This window comes from Cygnus olor, chromosome 3 (assembly GCF_009769625.2).
Source record: "Cygnus olor isolate bCygOlo1 chromosome 3, bCygOlo1.pri.v2, whole genome shotgun sequence".
In the NCBI taxonomy this organism is placed as follows: domain Eukaryota; kingdom Metazoa; phylum Chordata; class Aves; order Anseriformes; family Anatidae; genus Cygnus; species Cygnus olor.
Window position 1 is genome coordinate 18964973 of NC_049171.1, and position 21572 is coordinate 18986544.

The 21572-nt window shown below is 34.2% G+C and overlaps 1 long non-coding RNA gene across 1 annotated transcript; it reads right to left on the reverse strand.

Annotated features, from left to right (window-relative positions):
• Positions 1–15079: 15079 nt before the first annotated feature.
• LOC121067837 lies at positions 15080–21368 on the reverse strand. Its single transcript, XR_005818478.1, has 4 exons — positions 21331–21368; positions 17980–18109; positions 16088–16185; positions 15080–15199 (listed from the first exon to the last, which is right to left on the reverse strand). It is a non-coding gene; the product is annotated as an uncharacterized LOC121067837 (long non-coding RNA).
• Between the last annotated feature and the right edge of the window lie 204 nt (positions 21369–21572).

Genomic DNA, 21572 nt, shown 5'->3' on the forward strand with positions numbered 1-21572 from the left:
TTATACCACCCATTGTGTTACTTCCTTGTATGAAAATAATTAAAATTACATTGCCACTACTTTGACTAATTGCATTAATATGTAACAGCCTGAACCAGGGTCTCAAGCTGGATCTATTCTTCAAGAAGGGCAAACAGGAGGATTTAGGGAACTACAGGCTTCTCAGTCTAAGTCTCTGGGATGTTTACACCACAAATCCTCTCAGAAGTTACTTCCAAACACATGAAAAACAAAAAGGTGACTACAAACAACCAACAAGAATTTAACAAGTGCAAATCACTGCTCACCAACCTTCCACAATTAGGTGGCTGGCTCTGTAGAAAAGAGGAGAAGAATAAATGTTTACTTTCATTTTAGCAAGGCATTTGATACCACCTCCCTTAGTACCCTTGTAACCAAACTGTTGAGATACAAATTGATTAAATGGACAGCATGGGTTGGGGGAAAAATGTTTGCACCATCATGTTCATAAGACTGCTACGCTAGTTCCAGCTAGCTACTTCAGGTAGTGCCCCTTGGAGATCAGCTCTGGGTCGATACTGCTTGATATCTTTATGAGTGATATTAAATATTAAATAGGGGGAAAGCAACTGATATACCGGAGTGCAGTGTTGCTATTCAAAGAAACCTTAACAAATTAGAGAAATACCCGACAGGAACCTCAAAAAGTTCAAAAATGGGGAAATGTCAAGACCTGCACGTGGGACGTAATAACCACATTCAAAAATGCAAGCTGCAGATCTATTAGCTAGGAAGCACCTCTCCTATGAAGACAGGCTGAGGGACTTGGGGATGTTCAGCCTGGAGAAGAGAAGGCTCCAGGGAGACCTTATAGAGGCCTTCCAGTACCTAAAGGGGGCCTACAGGAAAGATGGGGAGGGACTCTTTGTCAGGGGGTGTAGTGATAGGACAAGGGTTAATGGCTTTAAACTAAATGGGCTAAAGTTGCGCCAGGGGAGGTTTAGGTTGGATATTAGGAAGAACTTCTTTACTGAAAGGGTTGTTAGGCATTGGAATGGACTGCCCAGGGAAGTGGTTGAGTCGCCATCCCTGGAGGTCTTTAAAAGATGTTTAGATGTAGTCCTTAGTGATATGGTTTAGTGGAGGTCTTGTTAGTGTTAGGACAGAGGTTGGACTAGATGATCTTGGAGGTCTCTTCCAACCTAGACGATTCTATGATTCTGTGATTCTGTAAATGAGGGGAGATTTAGATTAGATATTAAGAAATCCTTTACTCTGAGGGTGGTGAGGCATAGGAACAGGCTGCCCAGAAAAGCTGTGGATGCCCCGTCTCTGGAAGCGTTCAGGGCCAGGTTGGATGGGGCTTGAGCAACCTGGTCTGGTGGGAGGTGTCCCTGCCCATGGCACGGGGGTTGGAATTAGATGATCTTTAAAGTCCCTTCCAACCCAAACCATTCTCTGATTCTCTGATTCTATGAATCTATGCTAAGCAGCCTTTCAGGAAAAGAACCTGGAGGTCCTGGCAACAAGAAGCTGAATATTAGTCCTGGAGGATGGAGTGGAGTGCATCCTCAGCAAGTTTGCTGATGATACTGAGCTGTGAGGTGCTTTTGACTCCCTTGAGGGATGAGAGGACTTATAGAGGGATCTAGATAGACTGGTGCACTGAGAGATTAGCAACAACTTGAAGCTCAACAACAAAAAAAAAAGCCAGGTTCTGCACCTGGCACAGAGTAATGCCAGATGCAGGTACAGACTGGGAGATGAGTGGCTGGAGAGCAGCTCAGCAGAAAGGGATCTGGGAGTGCTGGCTGACAGCAGGCTCATCACAAGCCAGTAGTGGGCCCTGGGGGAAAACTGCATTTTGAGATGCATTAAACACAACATAGCCAACTGGTCAAAAGAGGTGATTCTCCCACTATACTTTGCTCTGGTGCAGCCTCACCCTAATTATTGTGTGCAGTTCTGGTCTCCACAAGGATGTTAAGGTCCTTGAAAGCATCCAGATGAGGTCAACAAAGCTGGTTACTAGGCTGGAAGACACGTCCTATGAGGGGAGGCTGAGGACACTTGGGTTGTCCAGTCTGGAGAAGAGGAGGCTGAGAGGTGGCCTCACTGGTCTCTGCAGCTTCCTGAGGAGGGGAAGCTCAGAAAGAAGTGCCGGTCTCCGCTCCCTGGTAATCAATGACAGACATGTGGGAACGGCATAAAGCTGCACCAGGGGAGGTTCACACAGGACATTAGAAAAAATTTCTTTACTGTGAGGGTGGTCAAACACTGGAACAGGCTTCCTGGAGAAGTGGTTCACGCCTCACACCTGTCAGGGTTCATGTGGGCAATGCCCTCCAATGCATCAGTACGCTTAAACTTTTGGTTAGCCCTGAAGAGGTCAGGCAGTTGGACTTGGTCTTTGAAAGTCCCTTCCATATGAACTGTTCTATTCTATTCTATTCTATTCTATTCTATTCTATTCTATTCTATTCTATTCTATTCTGTTCATCAGCATACACTGGTGACAGAGAAGGCCAACATCATTCTAATCTGCATCAGTAAGAGAGTAGCCAACAGGTCAATGGAAGTGATTCACATTCTCTGTAAGGGACTGGTGTGATTGCATCTGGAGTACTGTGTATAGTTTTCAGCTTTCCAGCACACATACAAAAAAAAAAAAAAAAGTTGACATACTGTAGCAAGTCCAGTGAAAAAACACTGTGATGATTAGGAGCATGGAGAAAATAATTATAAACAAATTTGTTCTCTCTGATGCTCTGGTCAGATGTATCATTATCACGACCCTTTGAGCCTCACACTGGGCGTCATAAGGACTGTTGAGGTTTAACACAGCAGGTAGCTAGGTACCACACAGCCGTTTGCTCACCCCCTAAAATGGAATGAGGGAGACAACTGAAAACAGTAAAAGTGCGAGAATTTATGGGTTGAGATGACAGTTTAATAAAACAGAAAGAAAAATGAATAATAATAATAATAATAATAATAATAATAATAATAATAATAATAATAATAATAATAATACATGATGCACAATGCAATTGCTCACCACTAGCCAACAGATGCCTAGCCTGTCCCAAAGCAATGGCAGCCCCCGTGGCCAACACTCACAGTTTTGTTGTTCAGCATGACACCACATGCTGTGGGACATCCCTTTGGCCAGCCTGGGCCAGCTGTCCCAGTAGGGACAGTAAGGAGCAGAACAGTCCCTGGGTCTGTGTGGGCACTGCTCTGCAACAGCTAAAAACATTGGTGTGTTATCACCACCATTTTCATCAAAAATTCAAAACACAGCATTGTGTGAGCCTCTATGAAGAAAAATAACTCTGTCCCAACCAAAACCATGGCAGCTGCCCAGCACCACACTGAAGAATTTGGCAAAACAAATTGGAGGTGAGACTAAAAAGGCGGGGAAGAGAGATGTTGGACTGAAGCTGAGCCTGGAGAAGGGGGAGGCAAAGTGTTCCCTTAAGTTTTGGCTTAACTGTTTGTTTTCTTGTTTTTCACAATACCTGAATCAGGAATTAAAACTTAATATTAAAAATTAGCACTAAATTTAATTAAGTGAAATCCTCTGAGGCTTTTCTGCCCTATGTACTATGTACTATCTTACACTACCTAGAAAAAAAAAAAAAACTGTGTTATCAGCATTATTCTTATTCTAAATACAAAATACAGCACCATACAAGCTACTAGGAAGAAAATTAACTCGATCCCAGCTGAAACTAGAGCACTTGCACAGAGAGGCTGTAGGATCTCTGTCCCTGGACATATTAAAAGAACATCTGGGTGAGCCTGAGAACCTGATCTGATTAGACCTGCTTTGAGACCTGACCTCCAGAGGTCTCTTGCAACCTATATTATCCTGATTCTGTGCATACTACTAACACATTAAACAGAACTATGTCACAGGCTCAAGCAATACTTCAACAATCCACTACAATTTCTTGCTAACATGTTAAAATCAATATCGAATAACACTTTGGTAAATCTTTGTTAAAACCTATGCCAAATAACCCTCTCCCAGACTAGATCTAGGCAAGATTTGGAACACAGAACAAGCCAGGAACTCTTCCAGTTGGCAGTATGAATGAGCCCAAACTGCTCTGAAGGAGACAGAATAGCCATATATCAGGCTAGGCCTTGGCACTTTAATTTATGACCAGAGAAAGGTACCTGTTTTTTATTTATTTATTTATTTTATTTAGCTGTACAGGTTTATGTAGGCTCGGAGGCAGTTGAGGGGAAATATGAAGAACCAACAAGCGTTAAAATATGTGGTTAGCAAGAATAGGAAACAGTGTTATGGATGCTTTAAACATAATTAGTAGAACAGAGTTATTAAATTCTCACAGTTTACAGACAGACAGAACATGATTCATTTGGACTAAATAATAGCTTGTATATGAGAAAACTTAGGCTTCACCAAAATAGATCATTACTTGTTCAACAGTTTTAGTTTTTGTTGATTTTTTTTTTTTTAATATAGATGAGATCATGGAAATTCCCAAGGAATGAAAACAAATGGTCCAAAGGTTGCTCATTCTTGGTGTAAATCAGTCTGTCATTGTACAGCAGTTTATCAGTCCATCACACCAGTGGTTCATATTACTCAGTTATACTCGATACATGTGAACATAATTACAGATGACTCTGAAATTTCTTGGATAGATTCTATGACAAGTGTTTACCAAAGCTTACTGCAGAACCACATAATTACAACTGTTTTATGTGAGCTCTAACCCAATGCCAATAACCATACTTAGCAAAAGAATGCTTGAACCAAACACTAAGTTTTCAAATATTGAGACCTTAGAAATGTAGAATTCCTATCAGAAATAATAAGGATGACATCTGAATCAATTTGGTAATCAAAAGTCACAAAATAGCCACTTTCAACTTAACTACTATACAAGACGTGCAAAAAGAATCTTCTATTAATGATAGATAACAAGCTCCAAGGGGAATTCATCACTCAAAGTGACTGTTCATTTAATCATATATTCATTCCTTCAACAACTTGTTCAAGATACACATGTATGAAAGATTGCAGCTAAAATTTCACATCCACAGATTCAAGATTTTTAATGCATATTATTTGATATATTTAGGATAAAGAACAGCCTAAAAATCTGTAATTCTAACTGTAGGCGACATAGAACTGTAATGCACTATTTTCTTCTCTAAACTTGTTGGTAAATTGATTCTTTTTAACTTAACAATGACTGCATTATGTACATTTGGAATTACCAGGTTTTCTGCAAAGTCATGCATATTTTTTTTCTTTACTGTCTCATTTTCTGAAATGCAAGTTACTAGGATTTCATTTGTGTAAAGTCTAGAGAAATCAAATAATTTCAGGACAGTAAGAACTGCCGTAAGCAATTGTTAAAAGAACAAACATATAGAGTTATTTTCTATGTAAAATACTATACTTACACGATAATGTATTTATATGTATAAATATATTTTTATATATATACGTAAATACATATACAAACATACAGAAGTGCTGGTGGTCTGAAACATTTTAACTAATGTATGTTCAAAGTGGTAGACTCCAACCTTTTGTTCCTAAACATAATTCCCGTTGAAGCTGTGAGAGTTTCCAACACTTTTTAAAATAAAGATCTTGGTCAACAATAACATTATTTATAGAAATGGTGAGAGAGATAGTTGAATACAGAACAGACCTATGAAAGACTGCACAACAGTAAAAGGTTTTGGATATTAAGATAAGCCACAGAAATATTCCAAGCAAACACTGTAAACTGTAAAATAAATAAATAATTTTGAAAGTTAAAATATTTTACATGTTTTAAAATATTAAAACATTAAAACAGAAATGCACTGGTAAAAAGCTGGACACTGTACATACCATACTTCTTGTGTAATATTTGGTCTTAAGACCAAATATTGTTTATGTTTATTGTTTAACTATCAGAAAACATTTTCAGACAAACCAAGCTAACAAAAAGTTCCTGCTTGGTGTGCTGTCTTGGAAGAACTGATTGTAAAGTGTATCTAAGAAAGCAGTGTTAATAAAGCACCACCTGCTAAGCATCAGTCTACAACAAAATACCAAGGGTAATTCTGTTCAGTTATAAAGATGATTAATTTCAACTGCAGCTGCATTTTGTCTAAATCACTACACAGACGATAGACTTTACACTTTTGTGAACATTCGCCCTTTGAATAACTAGATTATTCTACTTTCTGGTGCAACATCTAAAACTTCCTCAGCTTTAAATCAAGTTGAATATTTAAGATGCACTTTTTTTAACGACTCCTCAATCTACACATTTATATATATAACTTTTTCATATTAAAATTTAATTTAACTGAAGAAGAATGACAAAGTAAAAGTGTATGTGTATGCATACATATGCAAATTATATAAAATTATATAAAATTATCATTTTTATGTAACAAAAGTTCAACAACACTTTAAATTCTTTTATGATTTCTATTAATACCATAGGTTATGGAATTAATATTTCATATACATTGACTGGGATACATTTTAAAGTGAAATCCTAGGAATTAAGTCTAAATCTGATTATAAATTAGATTAGGATAATTTTATTTCACCTTAAATGCTGTTCTTGCCTTATGTATGTATTAACTTTTTAATTCTTATTAACACAACACACAGCAGCCTTGATTTCAACATATATTTAACACGTTTAATTGAAATTGCTAGACAAACTTAAAGCATGGATAAACTTGTGTAAGAATCTGTACTGGGGTGTATCTGGGGTGTTTCTCTTGCACTTAGGTATAATTCAAGAGGACCAAAACAAGGAGCCTAATCTATCTTTGTTATTTATAGAGACAAGGAGCCTCTTAGGAGTGGAATAGGATGATTCAGAGCAAGCTAAAGCAGACTAAAGTGACCAATACAAATAAATCTCTCAAATAAAGATTATACAGAGGGAGTCTATTTCTCTGAGTCTGTCTAAGTATTACCCTGTGTAATAGGAAAGACCACCAAGTCATTTTGGGAAGATCCATCCCAAGACAAAAAGAGGTTCTGAGAATCACTGCTAACTCTCCTTTACATATATGCAAAGTAGTGTAATTAAAAGTTATGCTTGAATGAATTCCTTTGCTACCTATGGTCAGAACTCTTACAGTATTGAAAAGTCTCTCAAATATTCAATAAATGATATGTGTATGGTTGGACCAGATGATCTTGAAGGTCTTTTCCAACCTTAATGATTCTATGATTCTGTGAAATAGAGTAGAAGCAAGTGCTATGTCAAGTTGCAATATATATTTTTTTTCTCTGTAAGTACAATGACTCATCTTCAGGACACCTTAATTAAAAGTATTCAGAAACACATCAATTTTTCTGACTTTTCTCTCTCAAAAATATCTGAACATTTTTTACAATAACTACTGGTAATAGTAACCATCTCCACTCTGGCTTGATTTGCTAGCCGAGTTCAACAGTTACTGATCAAGAATCTCAGATTTTGGTTCTAATGGTTCCAGGCTTGAAAAATTGATATGTTTTACAATAATTTGGACATTTACTTTGGCATCTGTTCACACTATAATGCAAGGTAATTACATGTAATGAAAAACAGTTCATGGTTTATGACATAGACACAAGTATTAACTTGTATATCCCCAGATTTTAAAGTGAATTGTTTTTCTTTAAATTGCAACTTCAATTTATAAAAAGTCTAATGTATGCTACCAGGAATAACTGATGTTCCTTTATAAGTGATATGCAAATGAATATTCAGAAAACCTAAAAGACTGGGAAAAAATATTTTATATTTAGTTTTGATGCTATTTGCCTACTTCTCCTGATCATTATTACGAATGATTTATGGTTAGATAATATAGTTTCTATGGCCATCAGCACTGAGCTTGTTTACCTGGGCACTAAAATATTTAGATGCAACTGTAGAAAAAAAATATTTACTTTCAAGTAAATAAAGAAAACAAGGCAGAGGTACCATGGCAATAAAAAAAAATGAGAGAGATTCAAGTTTGAATTTTAACTAAAACATATTGCTACAAGGGAAAAATCTTGATCACACAATATGAGTAGTATTAGTAGTTCTAGCAATACTAAAGAGAATTCCAATTCCAGAAAATTGATAAAGCACCAAATAATATTAAATATTTGATATAGACTTGTCCAGTTGATTCTTATCAGCCAATCAGGCCAATACATTCATTCAACATTCAGTCTGGAGATTTTTTTAAGAGTTAAAAAATAACAATTTCTCTTTTATAATTACTACTTCTATCTTGTGCTGCAAAATGTATGCACTGACACTTTTTTTGTTGATGGTGGTTGTTGTTTCTTTTTTGACAAACAAAACTGGAAAAAATGTGGTTTATGTTATGTTAGTAATGCATTCTATTTATTTTCCTATTTCAACACAAAATTATTTAAAGTGTTACGTTAGAAAATCAGTTTTAATCTTACTTGTGTTCAAGACAGAACTTAAATATATACTTATAGTTGAGAACAAGGCTAGCTTTTGTCCTGATTGCAAATGTTTTCCTGGATTGCAACCTAATTTTATAAATGTACTATGATATATAGTTTTTAAAATTAGTAATCCTAAAAGACAAACTGTCTTTTGAATTCCTGTATTACCCATGTCAATATCTAACTTGTTGACTTGCTTTTTATATATTTACACTCAGAAGTATTTTTAGAAAATAAATCCTTACACTTACTTAATGGAAAAACTGCATCTTCACAATGGATATGCCTCTTCCATTTCTACTAAACAATGGCTATTTGTATATAAGAATTCCAACACATATGTGAGATAATCACATATGCTGATTTTCTGATACTGCACATAGGCTTAAACAGAAATTTACTAGCCACCCCACAGTGATTCTCTGTTTCTACAATACATTCTTCATGCTTTTTATAAACATTGAACACTATGCCATTTAACCACAAATCATTAAAATGTGAAAGAGAATCTAAAGTAACATTACATTTGTTAATAAATTCCAAAGAGGACTGCATTTACAAGCTGCCTGTAAAACAAATTTATAGGCTTTATGCAATGTGAAGTATTATGGATGGTACTCAGAAACTACCCTGCTGAAAACTATAAGCTTTAGATTTGGGGAAAGTAAATGATCAAAAATCTAGTGTTTAAAGTGAACTTTTCTGTTATAAAGTTATATTGGGTGCTTTCATGAAAACTGCTGCTTGTTTCTCTAATACAAAATTTTCCTAGCATCTTTCTGGTAGAGGATCCCTTTCTGCCCTCTGGAAGTAAACAGCACTGCCTATGTTCAGCAGTAGAAGGTAGAGAAAAATCCACTCTCCCTGTCTCCAAAATAAAGGTATCATCCTGGGTCAATTTATCTGACTTTCACTTCCAATCGTAGAGGGAATACACACCAATTAAAATGGGTCGACCAGAGACTAGCAAAGCTGACCTCCCATAGTCTTACTGAATAGATTTGTTCCCCTATCATATCTGAGTCATGTTTGCTCATTACCTGTTAAAAATAAGCTGGTATTGCATCTTTATTTTAATTAGTAATGCGAAGTCAGTACAACTATGAAAAATAACCCACGTTTGATTATTGCCCATAAATCTTCAACAGACTCTCATTAAGGGCCTATTCCTGCCAACATTACCTACATCACATGAGATAAAATGAGAAAATATGCCCCTGAATTCAGTCAATTACAATAAAAATAGAACTAAAGGACTCCATATTTTCAAACTCACTTTAAAACACAGCAGTTCTTCCACCTAAGCAGTAATAAGCAGCTTCTAACTGCTAAATCTAATTAGGAAATTAATTTTTGTCCCAATACTAATTTCAGAATTTTTAATTTAGTTCATGTTCTGATTGAGAAAGGAAAATCATATTATAGGAAAATCTATAGAGCTGTAAAAAGGTTTGACTTCAAAATGTGTCCCAACTCCTGACTGCAAAATAGGACCAGTTAACTGAGCTCATGTTCTCCCCTGGAAAACTGTGATTTTTAGTCACATTACATTTCCTGATAGCTCAATTTTTCACACACAATACTACCACTAAACTTACTTATTGCTCTGCATATTACTGTTCATGACTATGACCTTATTTTTTTGCAGACTTTCATACTTACACACAGCCTGGGCACTGTACAAATTCCAGATACATAGTTCTCTATGTACTACCTACAATGTAAGAAAGAACTGCATTTCATGACTTCTACATACTAAGCATGTGTTTAATACAATAGTCCAGGCTTGCTCTTGCAGATGGTGGAAATGTTACAGCACCTTCTGAGTTGAATTTATGCTTACATATAAATATATGTGATTTTTCTCCAAATCCAAATCCTGCTGCTCAGGACACTTCTATTCAGAAAACAGTAGCTATTCTTTTAAATGAACCTTTTCCTGATTATCCTCATTGACAGAATAACCTCTTCAACCTATATCAATAAGTGTACAGCAGTGAATTCATTGAATATTTAACTACATTTTCAACATCGGCTTCTTTTGGATTTTTACACATAGAAAATCCATAAGTAAATAACATTTACTTTTCACAATGCAACCTCTCAAACTGCAAATTCTTTTAAATTACTCATACATTTTTAAAGGTATTTAATTATTTCTAAAGTATTTCTACACTTTTTTTTTCTAAGAGTTACAGAAATACCCAAACTGAAGAGCTTTTTTTCTTTGAATAATATAATAATCATGCAAAAGTTCTGAAGCATCCTAATGTTTTGAATCAATATCCCATTATTATTTTTTTTTGCCATAAACCTGTGTATGCAGAATTACACAAACACAGAGGGCCAAATTCTATCTGTGGATTCAAGTCTGAGAGCAAGATGCCATTTTGCTGGAATGAACCTGCTAAATATAAGTTGCTAGCATAAGTGGTTTTGCCTTTTCTCATGCAGGGAAATTTTCTAATCTCAGTGACTTCAGCTTGTAGAAATAGTGCTGGCTCAGTGGTCTACAGAGAAAGAGAAAGGAAATGAAAGACTAAAAATGTGGCCAACTCCTTGGCTGGGAGCACTGTCTTTTATTTCCTCCTATAGTGGGTGTTTACTTTATCACTCAATGTGAACACAATTTCTACTAGAACTGAATAAAAGAGACTTATGACAAACTCTTTCATAACTGAGTAGCTTGGCATAATGGCATAAGGCCTGAGTTTAAACCCATGCAAATGAAGAGCCAGCACTTATATCATCTATCTTGCCCTAGCCCGTTCAGATGGCTCACACCCGGCACTTGGATTTTGTGGATTTCATTCTGAGATTTCCTATTTTCTCTATTCATTGTACAGGGAACCTAAGTGACTATACTGAAATGACAGATCTGACTCAATAACGTTATGCTGAAAATGTAAATGCTGTAATTATGATCATAAATCTTCTTTGTGAATCCTGTCCCTATTTTTTTTAATCATCATGTAATCTATTAAATTGCCTTAGCAGCATGACACTAACGCTTCCCAAGTGGATTTAGTCTCAACTTTAATGTATGCTTAAAAAGAAAAAATATTATATCATGAAAAAGGTAAGGACTAAAATTGTCGTGGAACTACTGGATGTACAAACTTAAGCACAGATGGACAGAACAGCAGCTTCAGAATCTCCATAAACCAAGCAACTGTTATCTGGCCTTTTAAAAACATCCACTTGGAAATCAAGTCAGTGTCCTGAGCCCCACAAGCAGTAAGAAGCTCTGCCTCCTCCTTCCCCATCCCAGGACTCCAAGCCACCTCTGGCACAGTCTAGTGGTGCAGCCTAGGGTCAGGCTGCAGTGGGCAGAGCTGTGTGTAAGAACTGCAAGGAGCCATGCTGGGGTCTCCTCTTGGCTCGGCATCTGGGTTTTCTCTCCAGCTCTCGCCCTTGGTCTGCACTTGAGCTACACTGCAGGTATATTCGTATTTCCATAATCAAAATAGTGGCAATCCTGTTTTCAAAATGAGATTTGCTTCTTTTTCAATTCATTGCATTAAGCATGCAAAGAACTGGGGTGTAGGCATTCCTTTTATCATGCAAAGACAAATAGTTCAATGACAGAGATATTCTGTAATAGGGGCATAGCAGCAATGCTTATCAAATTAATCATCATATCATAAGGCATATGCATATCATGAATTTATTATCTCTACTAAAGTCAATGACAAAACACAGACTAATTTCAACAAAACCAGGATTTCTGCCAGGGCATTCATCACATGAACATTAAGATTTCCCTTTTCTCTTACAACACTGTTCAAGAATGAGTAAAACTAAAATCCAAGGGAAAGTTTTAAAAGACAAGTGCCTATTTGAGGTAGAACAAAAATAAATACATTTGGGCAAAAGCACTTACACAGATTTATTTCCATTGCTTCTACAGGTATTTACAATAAAAGCTGTACAGTTGTAATGTATTTTAAATTTTGGTTGCGGGGGAAAAAAAAAAATGATGATGCTTGTATTCACAAGTTCAGTTTTCAGTTATAACTGATTCAATGATGCTGAAATTTCATGAGTTTCTACAGTAACTATGACAGAAATCTGATTACTGAATCCTATAGGACTTCCATCATCTTTTAATAATGCATATGTCCAGGATAAATAGTTTATTGAAATTTCAGCCACATCAGAACCAAACAAAATATCAAGCTCATTCAGGTCTCCACTGCATTCCTTAATCAAGATGAGTTCAATTGATTTCATGTTCAGAATCAAATGCAAATGCTTTACATTCTACTTTTAAAATCTAGTTTACATTTAAAATATGTATGCACTTACACTTAATAAAGAAGGAAATCTAACCTCATTCACAGTACTGCTGGTATGTGCTATAGTTTCTTCTTCTACAGTCTCAGCTGGAATGTATATACATAAAAAAGCAAATTAGCTGTTCCTATTTTATGGAGTTGGTTTATTAGTAATTAAAGCTTTCTTATTGTAGTTTCATACTAACTTTTATCATTAATTTCATCTTAACTTTTAACTTATATCCAGTGGTAATATACAAAGAATGAAATACTTGTTCTTAATTTGTGAATCAAAATATATACAAAAAAAAAAAAAAAAAAAAAAGCATTTACATATATATTAAGAAACTCTCTGATCTGCAGATATTACTCAATAAAAAACTCTTTCACTTCAGGGGTAAGTATGCATTTCAGCAAGGTTTTTGCTTAAGAAAGAACTGGAGGATTTGGCTCAAACTAGTGAAGTAATGAGTTATGTTAATTTCATGTTCACAACTCTTACAAATAATTTAGCCAAATCAAAATCACTGATTGTGTATGAAAGTGAATTAGAACAACCACAGAGAACAAAAGTGTCAAAATTACAATACTAAAACCATTATAACCTTATTCCACTAAATTGGAAGCTAACATTTATCTCATTATAATGTTATTGAGAAAATTCTTATTCTAAAGAGACAAGTCACTAGTATGCTAATTCTAAATCTTGTTAAAATTTACAGGAACTTAAGCACTGTCTTGGATTTATGATGTCTTTACCAATGAAAACAAAGACAACAAGTTTTCTGCGTTTTTTTTAGCATTTTAACTAAATTAATTTTCTCATCTTCCTTTTCTCTTGGCACAGAGACTAAAAAGGCGGGGTAACAATCAATTCATATCTTTAACATGCCATCATTTTAACTTCACAGAGACTAACAGAGGACAATAAGCAGCAGCTTTTGGTCCACTATCCAAATGCCTAATTTCCTTTTTAATATTGTAATAAATGCTTATCTGTAAAAATACAGAAGTTTTACTTCTCAAAGACAAATGCAAATGGATTTGATAAAAAGAATTTACACAAACTTTCATGGAACACACTATATAAAAAGAATAAAAGGCAAAGAAGAGAAAAAAAAAAACTAGAAAGCTTTGCTTGAGAAGAATGTTGCAATAGTTAAGAGAAAATTACAGGAATCTTAATAGATGAGTAAAATAAATATATGGGAACTACTCAACTAAATGCATTCCATTAAAAGTAAAGATGTAATAATCTAGCAATGCAAAATAGCTCTTCTGGAAGATTGATCTTATGCATATTGGTTCTCCAAGCAAAGAAAAATATTGATATAGCCCCACAGCTGTTTACCTTGTAATGAAGAAAAATGAGCATTATAATTTTGTGTAACAAGTATATTCCAGAAATGAACATATTTTTACATAAATATTTATTGTGCCCTCTTATTAATACTTAACATTCTTTATTTCATATTTCATATTTCACTTGTTTTGATTTTGTCCTCTTTGTGTATTGTTTTCTTTTTTCCATCTTCAAATTCTCTTATCTCTCCAGTTCTTTTTCCATTCCTGTCTTGTGTATATCTCTATTCCTTGCCTTCCCAAGTGAGCAATTTACTCTCCTTCCTTATCCTCCTTCTCCTTTTATGTTTCCATCTCAGTCATGTCTTTGCCAACTACACCATCAAGAGTATATATTGTTGTGTAGCCTTGAAGTTACTTGGGCATACATTACTGCACTAAAGATCATATTGAAAACAAACAAAAAAAAAGAGGCAAACTAGGTGTAGGTAAAATGGCAAAACATAATCTCAATGGACCTTACAAAATGAGTAGTCAAATGGAAACGTAAGAAGATGACTAGAAACAGATTCATATACACAAAGGAATAAAGTAGCAAACTATAAAATACAATAAAACTGGTGCTGTTACTTGTATCAATGGTACATAACAATCCAGGTGTTGCTGTGTTTTTCATATTTGTGTCCCACAGTTGATTATGGAGCAATTGTATTTTAACACTAAAGCCTGAGTGAACTTTCTAGTAATATCTCCAGTACTGATGCTGCTTCATGAACAGTATCTGTCCCATGAATATACAGATGAATTCACCTTTCTGTGCTGTCAACCTGGCAGCTTTCACAAGCTTTGAATTCATTTTAAAATACAAAAATAAAGATTTCATTGTCAGAACCAGTTTGACCTGACAGATGAATTGAGAGAGAGAGATCAGAGAGGTTGATTGTTCATTGCCCTTCTGCAATCTCAGTTTTGTCTAACCTGAAACTGAAAGACACTTCATAATTAATCAGATGTGTTTTGTTTTGTGTTCAAAAATGAATCATAAAACCTTTCTTTTATCATAAGCTCTTCCAAATATAAAAAATAAAAAAATAAAATACCATCAGATCCTGATTATTTTCTTGTTTCTGTGTTTTTAAAGTATCTGCTAGTCCATTTCTGACTTATATGCTTGGGCTCAAAGCAAGTACAGCATCTATAAGGAGATATTTAAAACACAAAATAGCTGTTTCAGGTTTTTTATGTTATTAAACAGTATGGATATGATATTATAAAATTATTTTAAAATTTATTTACTATTGTAACTGTTGTAAAAATGACTAATATGTGGAAAATGTATATGTATATAGAAATGAATTTAATGAATTAATTATTTAATGATTTAACAGAATTATCATGAGTTAACAATAGATTAACATTTTTCATATGTGGCCTTCTGCTATTGTTTTTAATCTATATGTGTTTATGTGAAATTATTATTTTTTTTTTTAATGAGGAAACCAATATGCACTTAACACTTACTGATACCATTTCTCACTTGTGTGGATAAATTAAAATCCATTCACTTTCTTTTACTTAGAGGGCTTAAGTGTCTATAGGAAATGCTTTCAGAATACCACTTGGTTAAAGCAAACCACCATCAAAACCTGCAGGGAAAGAAACACCAGAAAATCCAGGTGTCTCTTGAGCTCACTTCTGAGCAGCAGTCTAGTGTACAGCACTCTGTTCCTTCTTTACCACTGACATGACCAGTGTTTTGAACCAAGGAATAAGTTACATGAGTTCATGGATGAGGGCTCTTGGTTTGATTCCAGTATTTTGTCAGAATACAAAGAAGTAGTGGAATCAAAAACTCCTCTGGCAGAGACTCAATAACCAAGAGAAAACCTATTAACTTTTATTTATTTATTTATTTTTTACCATGGAGTCATGAGGTTAGTTTAAAATGTCTAACTTATTTTCCTCACGTTCTAGCAAAACAACATTAAAGACTTCAAGAAAGTGCCATAAGCAGTTCTGTCCCAAAGGCTCTGGACAACTCATGATCACATTAGAGAAAGCAACAAATTTGCCTTAACTTTACCTGATCAATTGGCACCTCTGCTTGCACGTATTTGTCATCTTGTACTTCTACTCCTTGAACTTCTTCTCTTGGTTCATTTGCTGTAAAGACACTGGATGCTGAAATGAAAAATTTTTGTCTTTGTAATTGCAAATGAATGTTTCCATATTCATTTCATGTCTGCATGCTTGTCAAATCCTTTAATAAAACTCAGTATCTTTCTTCATTCTGAACTTTCCCTTTTACAATGTAAAACAGCATTTGCAAGTACCATATAAAAAGGAGTTCATTTTAATGTCTTTACTTAGAACGAATTAATTTTTGTGATCTTTTCAGCAAAAGATAGAGCATTTTATTACATTTTACCCCAAAAAAATTCAGGACTTAGATACTGTTTATAAAAACAGTTGGAAGGTAGGACCTTTCCCTTTGGATAGCATTATTTCTAAGATACACACATATGTATTATACATATATATTACATATATATGATATATATATATTTAATTTTTTTGTGTTGGGTTGATGTTGGCTGTCTGCCAGATGTCCCACCCAGTAGTTCTCTCAATCCCACTCCTCAACAGGATAGGGGAATAAATAAGATAGCAAGGCTAATGGGTTGAGATAAAGGCATTTAAGTAAGAGAAGCAAAAGTTGTGCGTAGAAGCAAAGCAGAAAGAGGAATTTATTCACTATTTCCTTTTGTCAGGCAGATGTCCAGTCTCTTCCTGAAAATTAGGAACTCGGTATGTGAAATGGTTGATTGGAAAGACAAACACAACAAACACAAATATGCCCTTTTATTGCCAAGCATGACATCATGTAGTATGGAAGATCTCTCTGATTATTTTGGTTCATCTGTCCCAGCTTTGACCCTTTACAGCCTCTTGCCCAACCCCAGCCCACTTTCTTTTGAGAGCAGGGCCCTGGGAAGGAAACCTTGACGCTGCTTATCAAAAGACGAAATATTGGTGTATTATCAATGGCTTTATCCAAAAAAAAGCAAAGCACAGAACCATACAGGCTGCTATGAGTAAACTTAACTCCTTCATAACCAGACCCAGTACAACCTCCAGCCCTTATTCAATACTGTTTGTAGCATTTTCAGGTCCCACTTTACCTGATACCTCTATGGATCTTCTGGTGACAACCTGCAAGGATGCTTCTGCTAAATTTACATCCCAGTGCTTCCATGCCTTAGCATCCAACACTTTCTGCATAGGCTGTAACAGTCCTTTATATCAATCAATCTTTCTGGAGGCTTGTGATTAATGGGGGATGTGATACTGTAATACTTCAAATACAAATAAATAAATAAATAAATAAATCCTGAAAACATACTAAAAAATGGAAGGAAGAAAAGAAGTACTTCAATAAAAATTGGAAAATTAGGGAAATTAAAAATGACAAAACTAGTATTAAATGGAACAAAAAGTTTATGTTCTTTATGTTGTAATTACATCACATACTTCTGGTATTTGGAGTGGAGTCATGCCATACAGTACAGCACTAGGTATATTCCTTGCTTTTATATATATATAAAACGTATATTATGCATGTATAATATATATAATGTATATACCAAAAGCAAGTTATATATACTATTTCTGAGATCTATAAATAGTAATCCAACAGTATAGCATAAACAGAAATATATATTGAGAGAGAGAGATGAAAATTTTAGTAGCAGATGAGATTATCCCTGTATCTAAATATTATCTCCCATACAGGTTCATTAAACCAGTTAACATTGTCAAGTGAATTCCCAGTTCTCCCCTAGTCTGCCGTCCCAAATACCTGGGTATTTGTCTAAAATGGAGAATAGCTCTGACAGGAAAGACTGAAAAATATTAGTACCATGACTCTATCTCAGAATTTATTTATATTGTCTTAAGTCATTGCCCATAAATTACCTTGTGTTACCTTTAGCAAATGTTGGATATGAAGACCTTTCAGAACAGACTTTGCTTTTTCATGTGATGTTTTTGTATTTTATAGGATTTTCTTAGAGGTCTACTGGAGCATTCTCTGGTACTTGTTTTGCTGAGTAGTGAAAAATAAACTGAGAATGTCAAAATCAAACTAAACAGTTTTGATATATTGATAATTATCCTAAAATAATTTATTTCCCATTGCAAATCTGTAGTGTAACCAACACAATGTTCAGATTTATTACATCCATAATTTGTTTTACTTTGGTTTCTTAGCAAGTTCTTTTGATTTTGCAAAAGTGAGAGTTACTGTAGCTCTTTGCATATATTCTCATATTTCTGTTACAGTTGTAAAATCAGCAGCTGCAACAAGAATGCATGCATTTCATAGTAAACTATTTTAGTACTTTTCAAAAATTTTAAAGGATCTTCATACAAAAGTGCAATACATGATATATAACTATTATATCATAACTATAACTATTATAACTATATATTATATATAGTATATTATACATATAACTATTATAACTATATCATAACTATTATATAACTATCATAAATATTATATCATAACTATTCCTATCATTTCAAAGAGCAAGCCACTAACTGCTCACCACCAATAATTTTACATGCTAGCCAGTTGGAAGTGATCTACTTTAAAAGGACACCATAGTCCGTATGTTCCCAAATTCTCATTGTGACCCCACTTCCCTCACCAGCAAGGGGCTATTCCCCTTCTGGGTTCCAGTTCCCATTCCTTGAATGATTTCAGGCTTTGCACAATAGTATACATTATATCAACAATCCTGAATCTTCACATCTTCTCTTTACTAAAAGGCTCACTGTAATTGGACTTTGATTGATTCCTTGTTAGGAATTCAAGAGTTGTATCAGGCCAAGGTTTAGATTTTATGTCTCAATGGATTACAAGAAGCCAAAGCTTGTGTGACATCATTGCAGTGTTATTTCTAGTATTATCACTAATGCATATGGAGCTGTCATATATAATAACATATCTGCTGTATTACTAGCAGACATCAAGAGAGAAAAAATGAAGAAAAAGCCAATTGCACAGCATAAAACTGATGGATGTAAAAATCCCACTGAAGGTAATATGTAAACTAATTTTAGTCATGAAAATATGTTTTTATTTTCATAATGTGATTTTTCACATGAAGAGAGATTTTAAAGAATGTAGCTATGAAATTTAAATTTATGAAAGATACAAAAAAGGAGAATACAATAAAAGCCTATAAAATAACAAGTGAAACACAAACGGTATTTGTCTTAATTCAAGAACAACAGAATAGCCAATAAAATTATAACGCCGATAGAAAAAAATGAAACTTTTATTACATGATAGACACTCCATGCAGCTCTTGCTCTTGAAACATTAAATATATCTTAATAACATCTAGAGATAGTTACATTTATGCACAGTTACATTAACCTACAAACAATAAATATTATGCACTAAATCCAGCATAGAAATCAGACTTTGACTGACAACATTAAAGGAAATATTCCTTCATAAGTAGCACTGTCTTCCTTATCCAGCACTAACAAGGTGAGAGGAAAATGTTTCTCTAGCTCAAATACTGTATGTCCTCAACAATGAGTCACCAATCACTGAAGTGCATGCTGTGGGGTGGAAACCCACCAAGCTATTATAAACTCAGAACTTCCATTTTCCAGGTAAGTTTTCTGACAGCTAAGTTATTTACAAAAATTACTTCTCTCTTCCCTCTCTCTGTGTTTTCTAAAAGAGAAGAGTTGTACGGTTCCCTAAATCCAGATGGTGACATGGACACAGACTCCAAAGGAAGTATCAGACAATGAATCTCTGTTTCTCATAGATGACTATATCAAGGTTTTGTGTCAGCAGCTAATTCCAGGAAAGTAACAGTATTTTAGATATTCCCCTTTTATTAACATTTCCTGCGAGGTAGTTTACATAATGCTCTATTATGTGTCAACTAATTTCCATTACACAGTGCTAAAAAATTCCTTTTTGTGTCCTTCTACAGCAGTAGCTGCACTAGCTGGCCTGGATATTCTTTCAGTCCAAATAAAGGCAATTCTGATAAAACCATGACCAAAGTTGTTTAAGATAACTGAGCCCACTTTGAATGAAAGAAAAATCTGAAATCATCTGTATGTAGTATTTAGACGCAGCATCTCATCAGTGGGCAAAGAATATGTAAGTAAAAAAAAAATGTGGACAGCTTTGAATGTGTATGTTATACAAATGCACATGTATGTTTTAAAACCAGAAGTCTCTTACTAGAGTGTAATTTTCATATTTTTACAATCCTCTTTCCCAAGACCTCAAATTTATTTGCTTTCATTCTTTGCAGGTTAGCATCTAAATCTTTTTCCGAATTTGAATATAGTCTTTACTATAAACCCCATGATATCTACAGGAAAGTAGGAGAGTAGGGATCTAGAAACTTCATAATCAGGGTATTCACCTGTCACTTGCTCACAAGTCTCCTAAGAAACTTAAGACCGAAAGAATCATCCTTTCCTTTAGCCTGAAATGCTCTCAATAACCTTAAAACAGGGTATCAAAGTTGATGAGCCACAGCCTATAAATTTCCAGGCATCTATCCTTCTGAAAAGGAAGAATTTACACTTTTTTTTTTTCTATCTTTACATAACACTTCCTATTACCTTTAGAGTATGTGAATAATTACAATTAATTCACAATTATAAAGTACTTATGGCATTGTAGGAACTTCCCAGATATTTAATGAGATGAAAAACTTAATCATTATTTGTATCATGATAATATCAACCAGTTAATAGAAATACATATTGTTTCATAATATATGCAGAAAAATCTTTGCTCTGCATACATTTTTGTTTGAATTCTTTGTTTCTAATTTTACATCATGGTATATGTATTTTTATTATTTTTTAAATTATTATTTTTTATCTTCTAAAAGTGAATATTAAATCACATACTCTTCTAGTGCAGATCAGAAAACTGGTAAATTCAACATGAGTATGAGGACTTGGGAAAGAGGATTGTAAAAATATGAAAATTACACTCTAGTAAGAGAGTTTCAGTTTTAAAACACACACGTGCATTTGTATAACATACACATTCAAAACTGTTCATATTTCTTTTACTTAAAATGCAAATATCTAAATACACACAGTCTGAATCCAAGCATAAATTACAATAGAGTTCCATTATTTTGTCAGTTATTATTGTAACACTATAATATTTCACAGTTCTGACAATATCTTTTATATAAAATATGACCAAAACATATCCTAGCAATATTTTTTAAATGTATATTGAAATTTCATGTTTTAACTTACTCTTGCCTTTTATTTCTTAGGTCTTCTGGAAGATTCTCATGATTCACCATATAACCTAAAAGGTAAATAATAAGTAATTTGACAATTTTGAATGAAAAATATTACAATTTTCTTTTTATTATTTATTAAAAGAATAACAATGCTAAAAAGTCTTCCTTCCAACCACTGAGCAGTTTGAGCATGGAGAAAGTATTTATGATATAATAAGGAATTATATCTAAAGGTAGTACTTTTAGATGCAC